Here is an 11,009-nt window from a genome sequence, read left to right as displayed (position 1 = left end):
ATCGAAAGAGGAATTGTCCTTGCTATCTGAAAGAAAAGAAGGCAGCCAAGGCTAAGGCCAAGGCAGACAAAAGGGATTAAATCCTGGCGACAGCTGGAGGCTGATGAGATGACATTGTGAGTAGGCACCACACACGTTGTCTCAACTTTGGCAGTGGGAGGCATCCAAGAATAGGTTTCTTGTATTAAAAGATGTCTTTGTAGTTCCAGAACTAAAAAGGAACCTTATTTCTGTAAAGTGTTTGTTACAATGTAATTACACTCTTTCTTTTAATTTGAATAAAGTGTTTATTTATAAGGATGATGTTGAAATTTTTACAGCTAAACTGGAAAATAACTTGTATGTTAAGACCGTTAGCCTTAAGTTCCCTCAATAACATAGAGATTTTTAAATCTGCCATAACTTAGTCTAAATGCCAACGAGTTTCTCCAAAAGAAAATGCCCAACTTTGGCACCATCGATTAGGGCACATCAATCTCAATAGGATTGAGAGATTAGTTCTATTAAGCATTGGATGCGCGAACATAGTGTTGAAGTGTGTCATCGCTAAGTAAAATAAATACCTATACGATAGTGCTGAACGATTACTTACCTATACGATAGTGCTGAGCGATCGCTTAACGCATACACCTGCGCGCGCTATTTACTAAACGATCGTTTATCTTTTTTCTAAGCGATCGTTTAGTACCCGATATTTACTAAACGATCGTATAGACAATCTTTTACCTTTTCCTACACGATCGTATATTTCACCTAAACGATCAAGCATTTTGTCTATACGATAGACGAGCCTTTCTTCCACTTGCTTGATCGTTGTATACGATCTCCCTTCCTCCTCCCCTTTACTAAATCCAAATAAAGCCCACCCTTTGGATTCTCACTCTGAGAATACTGAGGGCTCTGAGTGGTGGTGTCGTCCCCGTATCCTTCTTTTTGTGTGGAGACTGTTCGAGGTAGACGATTGGGATTTAGTGAACAATAGCTTGCCGTTCCAACGATTGCAAGATTTCCTGTGAAGAAAAAGACTTCAACTGGTATGATCTCTCGATCTCTTATTTATTGTTTCTTTGAGCATGCCAGTAATGTAGTGTTATGAATGCATATTAGTATGTTTGAATGTATATGTGAAATTCTATCACAATGAATTAGAAAGATCCGCTTCCGCTCGTAGGTACTCTTGAATTAGAGTTTCTTCAGAGGTAAGTAGATAAATTACTCCCTTAAAGGCTGATTCTAGGGCTTGGGCAATGTGGCCACACCCTCTTTTGGCTCAAGAGGGATTTGGTTATAGTTGGACTATAACTTATTGTTCATTAGAGGGATCAGTGATACTTAAGGAGTTAAATGTAGGCAAGGGTAAAACGGTAATTTTGGCCCAGCTGTACTTACGAGCAATTTGTGAAAGGTCATTGCACTATTGACTGGTTATATCTAATGGATGTAGAAATATATTTGTAGTACGAAGAGCGCAACTGTCGATCTTTAGTGGAGTGATCGACAGCTACTGAATGTTGAATAACTTAATTAAATGAGTTTAATTAATTATTTAAGTATCATTGAAGCTTCAATCTATAGATCCATAAGATCCCCTCTATAGCTCAATAGATATTATTGAGAATTAATTTTGGATTAATTTGAATTGTTTAAATTAATTGAGAAAATTAATTATATATGATATAATTCATTTAAATTAATTATATGTGATATAATTAATATAATATATTCGATACATTATAATATAAGTTTATTTTGAGAGGAATTAAATATTTGAATATAATTCAAATACTAATTCTATGGATGAGATTCATATAATTAAATTTAATATGAATTGGATTTATATTAAATACCATGTTTTATTGAGAGAAATAAAACTATAGGTGATATTGTATTTGATACAATATAATAATTTTAGGTTATGTGTTATAATTTTTATTGTATTTGATACAATATAAAGAAGTTAGTTATTATATATATTTTTTATTAAATTAAATTCATTTTTTAAAATTCAAATGGAGGGGAGGGAGGGGGGAGGGTTACAACTTCTCTCCTCTTAATTTACTCTCAGAAAACCGTGGAGTGGGGAGTGATTTCTTTGACGTCTTCTTCCTCTTCTTCACAGAGGGAGTTTGTGAGTGAATCTCTCCCAACAAAAGTTTTTTTCTGCAAAAAAATATTTCACTCCTCTCAAAATCCTCCCCCTCTTCCCAAAAAGATAGCAGAGTTCACACCTCTTACTTATTCTCAATCCCCTATAGAGAATACAAAAGGTTCACTTGTGGTGGTACCTATTTGGGTTGCTACAGATTTTTGGATATCGAAGTGTTCGTGATCAGATCGAGGGGAGTACGTAAAGCTCTTTTGGCTTCAAGGGTAAGTGTTACTTTTTCCCTAAATTCCCTCACTTAACATGTCATACAATTTGTTTAATGCATATTTTGTATGTTCTATAATTTAATTATGTGAAAAATTGAAAATTGGGACCAATCTCGCTTCCACTACAGATCTCACGGTTTTCTTCAATTGGTATCAGAGCCAAGTTTCTTGGTACCCATTTTTTTCCTTTTTTTTCAAAATTAAAATTCAGTTTGATGGTGGGTGTTGCATTCTGTATTTTTTTTTCTTCATGTTGATGATGAATAGATGAATGTGGTTTGCGATTTATGGATGTTTTTGGGATTAGGCTTTAGATTTACAACTTTCTTTGAAAAATTGATTTGTAAGGGCTCGTTGTTTTGGGCCTAATTCATGTTATAGAGTCTGTAAATTCATAGTTTTGAGTTGTTCGTGTGGTTTTCGGTGTATTTATGGTGAAAACGAGGAAAAAATCAGAGAAGAATTGAAGGCTTTCGCGTCTGTACAGTGGCTACTAAACAGTAGCGTTGCAATGTTGTGCCCTAACGTTGTTTGTAGTGTTGCAATGCTTGGTCACAGCGTTGCAACGCTTCGACACGAATTTTTTTTCCAATTCGTGCGTGATTCAATTTGTGGTTCAGCTTGTTCATGTCCGGTTCGCTTGGTTCGAGTAGTTCGTGGGCGGTTTAGGTTTTAGACAATCTGGTTCGTGCGTTTCAAGATCTGATTCTCCTATTTTGAACTAGTTAAGCTATTATTTGATGTAATAATTAGTTTTTTGATTAATTAAATTAATAGTTTAGGAATCCATTCTTGGTCCATAAATTGCTGTTTAAATTATGAATTTGATGTATGGTTTAATTTTAATTAAATATGTCATAATGTATGCCATATAGTAAAATCACACCATAAGTTATGCATTATTCATGCATCATTTATATTATAAATGTTATAATATATAGTTGCATGATTTATTTTATAACATGCTCGTGCATCATATAATATAAGTGTTATACTATATGTTTGCTTGCATAATAACATTGTCATGCATCATTTATATTATAAGAGTTATAATGTATAGTTGGATGTATGTATGAATGTTATTTTAGTTCATTACTTTAGTATATAATTGTTATGTATATTAAGTAATGAAATGGAGATTGCATGAAACATGTCATTACTTTAAGTAATTTTATAAATGTTATAATTTTTCAAAGTATGATATCAAATACAATCAATGGTTTTAGTTTGTTTCATTTATTTTCTAATCGTTATAATTAAATGAAATTAGAAATTAAAATCAATAGTTCAGAATTGCATGCAAACTTAGGTTTAAATCATTTTGTAAAATAGTTTTAAAATATGATTTGCATAGACCTAAGATCACAAAATTTCTAATGAGATTAGAAATTAGTTTAATCTTCTTAATCAGTTTTATAGAATTAAATTGCTTTGAATAAAAGATTAAAATTGTAGCAAACGTATCTATAAGGGACCTTTGTCTAAGGTTAGTTCTGTCTAGGCTGGGGTATTTAAGCTGGCAGAAACGGAATACCCCTACTTGGGAACTTACCTAGAAGGTGAATTAGATAAATTTGTTATAAGCATGCAATTATTGATTAAAGTTTGTTAAAATATTTAACGAACATTAATCAAAATTGTTTAACTATCCAAAATAAGTGTTACTGTTGGGCAAACTTAAACAATCACTTAGTAAAAATAATTAACCATATTTTTCCTAAGTTAAATAAACCTTAGGTTTTTAAAATACTCAGTGGGATGAAAAAGATGTATACGATATGTCAATTTTCAACTCACATTTCTCCCTTAATGTTCACACGGTGAGACTCATGCTTGGCCTCGAGATGCCTTGGGAATGTCCCTCTTCGGATGGTGTTTGCATTGTTGGAATTGGTATTCTAAATCTCTTCATAGTCACGTAGTTTGTAGACATTCTGTAAACATATTTTTATTAAATAAAATAAGTGTTATTTTATAAACATTTACTCAATCCAATAAACTAAGATTCGTGGTTATTTTATGTAACTTAAGCATGTATGTGGAGACATACAAGTGGATCATGCCTTAAGTAATAACCTAAATGGTATGTAATAGATGGATAAATGAGGGATACCTTATCCTTGTGACAGTACGGATACGACTCGTTTTGTAGATGTTATAAGTGTTGTAAAGTGCTGCAAATGATATGATCCAGACCATTCATGTGGAGACATGCAAGCGGGGGTATCCTATACAAAGAGTTTGTATAAGATCGAACCACGAAATGATTAGTCTCTTTATATAACGCTGTTGATAATTGAGACTTACATTTCACTAGGATGACCATAGGTAACTTGACCTTAATCCTGAGTGAATTGGGAACTCCTGCCTATGGGCGCGGTCCTTTGATTTGTATGGGTGAGAGTGGTCAGATTGCCATCTCAACAAGCATACCATTTTAGAGATTCGTCTGATTGGGGAGCTGGGAACTCAGCTACACAAGACAAAATTCACTCCTTCCCCGAAGCAGGGGTAAGTAGATAAATTGCTCCCATAAGGACTGATTCCAAGTCTTGAACATAGTGGCCACACCCTCTCTTGGGAAGAGAGGACTCAGTCATAGTGGGACTATGTCTTAGTGTTCATTAGAGGAATTAATGGTATTTAAGGAGTTAGATGTAACTACAGGGGCAAAAATGGTCAATTGGCCCACCTGTACTTACGAGCGATTTTTGAAGGGTTATCGCACTATTGATTGGTTATATGGACATAAAAATATATCTGTAGTGCAAGGAGTGTAACTGTCAGTCTTTAGTGGAGTGACCGACAGTTAATAGATGGTGGATTTCGTGATTAAAGAGTTTAGTTAGTTATTCACGTACCGTTGGTGCTTCAAGCTACAGGTCCATAAGGTCCCCTTGGTAGCTCAATGGGTTCAAGTTGAGAATCAGATTTTGGGTTAGTTTGAAGTGTTCAAATTAACAAGAAGAATTTGATTGTATATGATATAATTAAATTTGAATAAATTATATGAGATATAATTGATATGATGTATTTGATACATTATCTGATTGGAGGAATTAATATAAATATGATTTATATTAAATTCCATAAAATAGAAAAAGAACTATGGTTTATATGTTGCATATGAAGCAATATTTAAACTATAGGTTATAAATATAATATGATAAGTTAGTTATAATATTTATTTATAATATATTAATAGTGTGATAATTAATTATTCTTTTTCTTAATAACCGACTTGAGTGGGAGGTTATTTGCAGTTTATGGTAACTGTGAGATGAAAAAGAAAATAGTTTTCCAAATCATTAGATTATTTATTCAAATCATTCTCACAAAATCATTATCGAGTAAAATAGTTTTACTAAACGATAGCCTCAGTGATTAAAAGATCAAGTATCGAGTTTACTATACGATAGTTACTCGTTGCTACATGATCGAGTAACAAGTCTATACAATAGGCTTCTTCTTCTACACAATCGAGTATCAAGTCTATACGATAGACTTCCTTCTTCTGTTGCATACTCGGTCATCTACTCGATCGTTCACTTCCTCTATTCCTCTATCCAAAGTCGTACAGAGCCCATAACTCCTGGATTCTCACATCGAGAATGCCAAGATAACTCTTGTGGTGGTGTTCTTGAGGTTCATCTAGTTGCTCGTTGAGATCGAGTTTTGATCGTTGCGTTCAAGTTCGTGCTGTTGGACGCGTTGCTTAACGATCGAGGAATATGAGAAGAAAGGTTCTTCAAAGGTATTACATACTCGATCCCTTGTTTGTTCTTTAAGAAGCATGTTGTAATTTACTTGTTATGCATAATCTATTCTTCTTGACTGTAAATGTTTGTGTTCTTTCTTAGTGGACTTTGGAACGATCCGCTTTTGCTCACTGGTCCTCTAATTTAGAGTTCCTTCAATTGGTATCAGAGCCAGGTTGTTCTGATATTCCAAATTCCATTGCTATATTGAACCTTAAACAAATTTCTTTTTCTTCTCTTCTTTTTTAACAAGCTGAATTTTCTATTTTTGGTTTCCAAAATTCTCAACAAAATTCCCTTTTTCTCACATTAACCTTGTAACCTTGAACCTCCCTTGCTTCTCTTTTCATTGCTTCATTCACCGGGTCCCACAACCCGATTCTGAGTCCAGATAATAGCAAGGAAACTCTAGTGGTGGTCCGGTAGAGTTCGGGTCGAGATTCAGCGAGAAAAAACTTTTTTTGGGAGCTACAAAGGTTGTACACTATTCCTTTTAATTTATTTTTTTTTCTTTTGCATGCTAATTTCCTTTTAATTAGAAGCAATTAGAGTGTAATTAGATCCTTATTTCGCTGCGTATGTCTCGTATTCTATCAATTACATGTATATAAAAGTTATGTATAGTAATGACCGGACATTGCATGAAGCATGACACATAGGTTACTTTATAAGCATTATAAATACCTCATTGTGTGCAATGTGTTTTAGTTGTTTCTTTTTAAAGGTTAAAGAGAAATTAGAATTAAAAGCAATAAGAAAGACATGCATGCTCACTTAAGTTTAATTCATGGTTTTAAAATGTTTAAAACTTGAATAACATAGACCTAAGATCACGGTTCTAATATGATTAACAACCCTTAGGCTTTAATCTTTTAATCATTTTAATAGGATTAAATTTACTAATAAAAGGTTAAAGTGTAGAAAATCTATCTATAAGGGACCTTTTGTCTAAGGCGAGTTCTGGCTAGGCTGGGGTAGTTGACGGAAACGTAACACCTCTACCTGGGAACCTACCTAAAAAGGTGAATTAGATAGATTTGATACATGCATGCAAGTTAAGGCAATCCATTAAAGTGTTTAAATGTGACTACTTGATTTTTTTTTTATTTCGTAACAAAAGTTGTTTATGAGCGGACTTAAAAAGATGACTTAGACTAAAATCAGTAGCCAGATTGTCTAGATTAATGAACCCCTAGATAGAACATTCAGTGGGAGGTACTTGAGGCATATGATGCTTCATTTAAACCTTTCACGTTTCTCTTATATAGTCCACACCGTGAGATCTATCCTCGGCCTTGTGGCATCCTGGGAGTGTCCCCCTAAAGGATGGTGTTTGGGTAGGTCAATATTAAGGTGGATAAAGAGAATATTCATAGTAAGTGGGAGCAGGAAGTGCGACAACATATCCCACGGTCTCCCTTGTTGGATTGAATAAAGTTTCTGCGCATTGCCTTGAGGCACCCTGGGAGTGTTCCCCTATAGGATGGTAGTTTTGCGCGTGTCTTTGTTTGATCTCCTGTAAGAGGATAAGGTTACTTAATCTATTGTCCTAATCTGATTGGATTTGTTTTAAAAGAGTATTTACTCAGATATAAGGTAGATCAATATGTTTTTTTTTTTTTTTTTTCCAGTAACATGTCAATGCTTGATTTTCCATTAGTTGCATTTTCTACTTTGACTGATTACATACGTTGGAAAGGGTCTATTAAAACATATTTAGTGGAAAACGACCTCATTTTTGTCATGTTTGAGGAATGTCCTCAAGCCTCGACCTCTAATGTACCGTGAAATGTTTGTAATGCATATGAGGTGTGGATGAAGGCTAATTCGATGGCCCAACTTCACATTTTGGCTAGCATACCTGATGCATTGGCCAAAAGGGTCGAGAACATGCCATTGCACGTGAGATCATGAACTCGTTACAAGAATTGTTTGAACGTAAGTTCTCACTTTTTGAGCAAAATGAGATTGATGACAAAGAAACTAGTGGTGTCAATTCCCAAGATAATCTCCAGTCTTTCTTGAATGCCAAGGGACTAACAGAGAAAGCAATTGTTGTCGACTCTGATGAAGTTCATCGACGAGAATTGTTCTCTGAAATGGAACTTGGAGTTTATAGTCTAGGTCCTGATACTGATCCCACTACTCTCCAGAAAAGGAAGAACTTCGAAGATAATAAATGTGATTTATTTGTCTTGGAGACGTGTTTGGTAGAGAATGATGATTTTTCTTGGCTACTTGATTCAGGTGCTACTAACCACGTATGTTCTTCCTATCAAGGATTTAGTTCCTGGAAAAAGTTGGAAGCTGACTCTTAGAGTCGGTACTGGTGAGGCCATTTCAACTGTTGCTATAGGCAGGCATAAGTTATTTTTGGACAAAAAACGATATCTGTTATTGAATAATGTTTATGTAGTTCCTCATATCAAGAGGAACTTAATTTTAGTTTCTTGTCTGATTGAACAAAGTTATTCCATCTCCTTTTCTAAGAATAAAGTATTTATATTTAAGAATGGTATGAAGATTGATTTTGGTTCAATGGAAAATAACTTATATGTACTATGGCCGTTAGTCATAAAATCTTTGCTTAATATTGAAATGTTTAAAACAACAACAACTGTGAAAAGACCAAGAATTTCTCCTAAAGAAAATGCACATCTTTGGCATCTAAGATTAGGTCACATCAATCTCAATAGGATTGAGAAGTTGGTGAAATGTGGACTTCTAAATGTTTTAGAAGAAAACTCTTCGCTAGTATGTGAATCTTTCCTTGAAGGAAAAATTACCAAACGACCTTTTACTGGAAAATGTTATAGAGCCAAGGAAACCTTAGAGCTACATTCAAACCTTTGTGGTCCGATGAATGTAAGAGCATGGGGTGGGTATGAATATTTCATCTCTTTTATAGATGATTATTCTAGATATGGGTATCTATACCTAATGCAAAATAAGTTTGACGCTCTTGAAAAGTTCAAGGAGTATAAGACTGAAGTTGAAAACTTGTTAGGTAAAAAGATAAAAACACTACAATCTGATCATGGTGGAGAGTATATGATTCCATAACTATATGATAGAACATGGAATCACTTTCCAACTCTCAGCCCCAGGTATACCTCAGCAGAATGGTGTATCAGAAAGGAGAAACATAACCCTGATGGACATGGTTTGGTCTATGATGAGTTATGCTCATCTTTCAGACTCGTTTTGGGGATATGCAATAGAGATTGCAGTTTACATTTTGAACAATGTTCCCTCAAAGAGTGTTTCTGAAATGCCTTTTGAGTTATGGAGAGGCCGTAAAGGTAGTTTATGCCACTTCAAGATTTAAGGATGTCCAACCCACGTGCTTGTTGCTAACCCTAAAAAGTTGGAACCACGTTAGAAAGTTTTCCTATTTGTAGGTTATCTCAAAGAAACGAGGGGTGGATACTTATATGATCCAAGTGAGAATAAGGTGTTTGTATCGACAAATGCTATCTTCTTAGAAGAAGACCACATGAGGGATCATAAGCCATGAAGTAAGCTTGTTTTAAATGAGATTTCTAATGAGACTATTGAGAGTTTAACAAGAGTTGTTGAACAAGCTGATAGATCAACAAAAGTTGTTGATGTTGGTTCATCTAATCAACCATCTCAAGAGTTGAGACTGCCTTGACGTAGTGGGAGGGTATTGAACCCACCTGTATATTACATGGGTTTAACAGAAGCCCAAAACATCATATTTGATGATGGAGTTGAGGATCCGTTGTCTTATAAGCAAGCAATGGAAGATGTTAACAAAGATGAATGGATTAAAGCCATGAATCAAGAAATGGAGTCTATGTACTTCAATTTTGTTTGGGAGCTTGTGGATCAATCTGATGGGGTAAAACCTATAGGTTGTAAATGGATCTACAAGAGCAAAAGAGGTGTAGATGGAAAGGTACAGACCTTTAAGGCTAGGCTTGTGGCAAAGGGTTATACCCACGTTCAGGGAGTGGATTATAAAGAAACTTTCTCACCTGTTGCCATGTTAAAGTCTATTAGGATTCTCCTATCCATAATCAAATTTTATGATTATGAGATATGATAAATGAACGTCAAGACTTCCTTTTTGAATGACAATCTTGAGAAAACCATCTACATAACTCAACCAGAAGGATTCATTGAACAAGATCAAGAGCAAAAGGTTTGCAAGCTTCATCGGTCTATTTATGGACTGAAACAAGCATATGAATCTTGGATTATAAGATTTGATAGTGCAATCAAATCATATGGCTTTGATTAAAATGTTGATGAGCTTTGTGTTTACAAGAAAAGCATCAACAACTCAGTAGCTTTCCTTGTGTTGTATGTGGATGATATTATACTCATTGGGAATGATGTAGATTTTTTTTACTGACGTTAAGAAATGGCTAGCCACCCAATTCCAAATGAAAGATTTGGGAGAGGCACAGTTTGTTCTAGGGATCCAGATCATAAGAGATCGTAAGAACAAAAGATTAGCCTTGTCTCAGGCATCGTACATTGACAAGATGTTGAACAAGTACTTGATGTAGAATTCCAAGAAGGGGTTGTTACCTTTCAGGCATGGAATTGTTTTGTCTAAGGAATAATGTCCTAAGACACCTCAAGAGGTTGAGGAAATGAGATGGGTTCCCTACGCATCGGCTGTTGGTAGGCTCATGTATGCAATGTTATGTATTAGACCTGACATTTGCTCTACGATAAGGATTGTCAGTCGATATCAGTCCAATCCAATATTAGATCATTGGACGATGGTCAAAATGATCCTCAAGTATCTTTTGAGAATGAGGGACTATATGCTCGTGTGTGGAGATAAGGATTTGATCCTTACAGGATACGTAGACTATGACTTTTAGACTGATAAAGATTCTC

Source organism: Benincasa hispida, chromosome 2 (assembly GCF_027475165.1).
Source record: "Benincasa hispida cultivar pf3 chromosome 2, pf3_genome.v1.1, whole genome shotgun sequence".
NCBI lineage: Eukaryota > Viridiplantae > Streptophyta > Magnoliopsida > Cucurbitales > Cucurbitaceae > Benincasa > Benincasa hispida.
The sequence above is the reverse complement of the archived record's forward strand: the minus strand, read 5'-3'. Positions refer to the sequence as shown.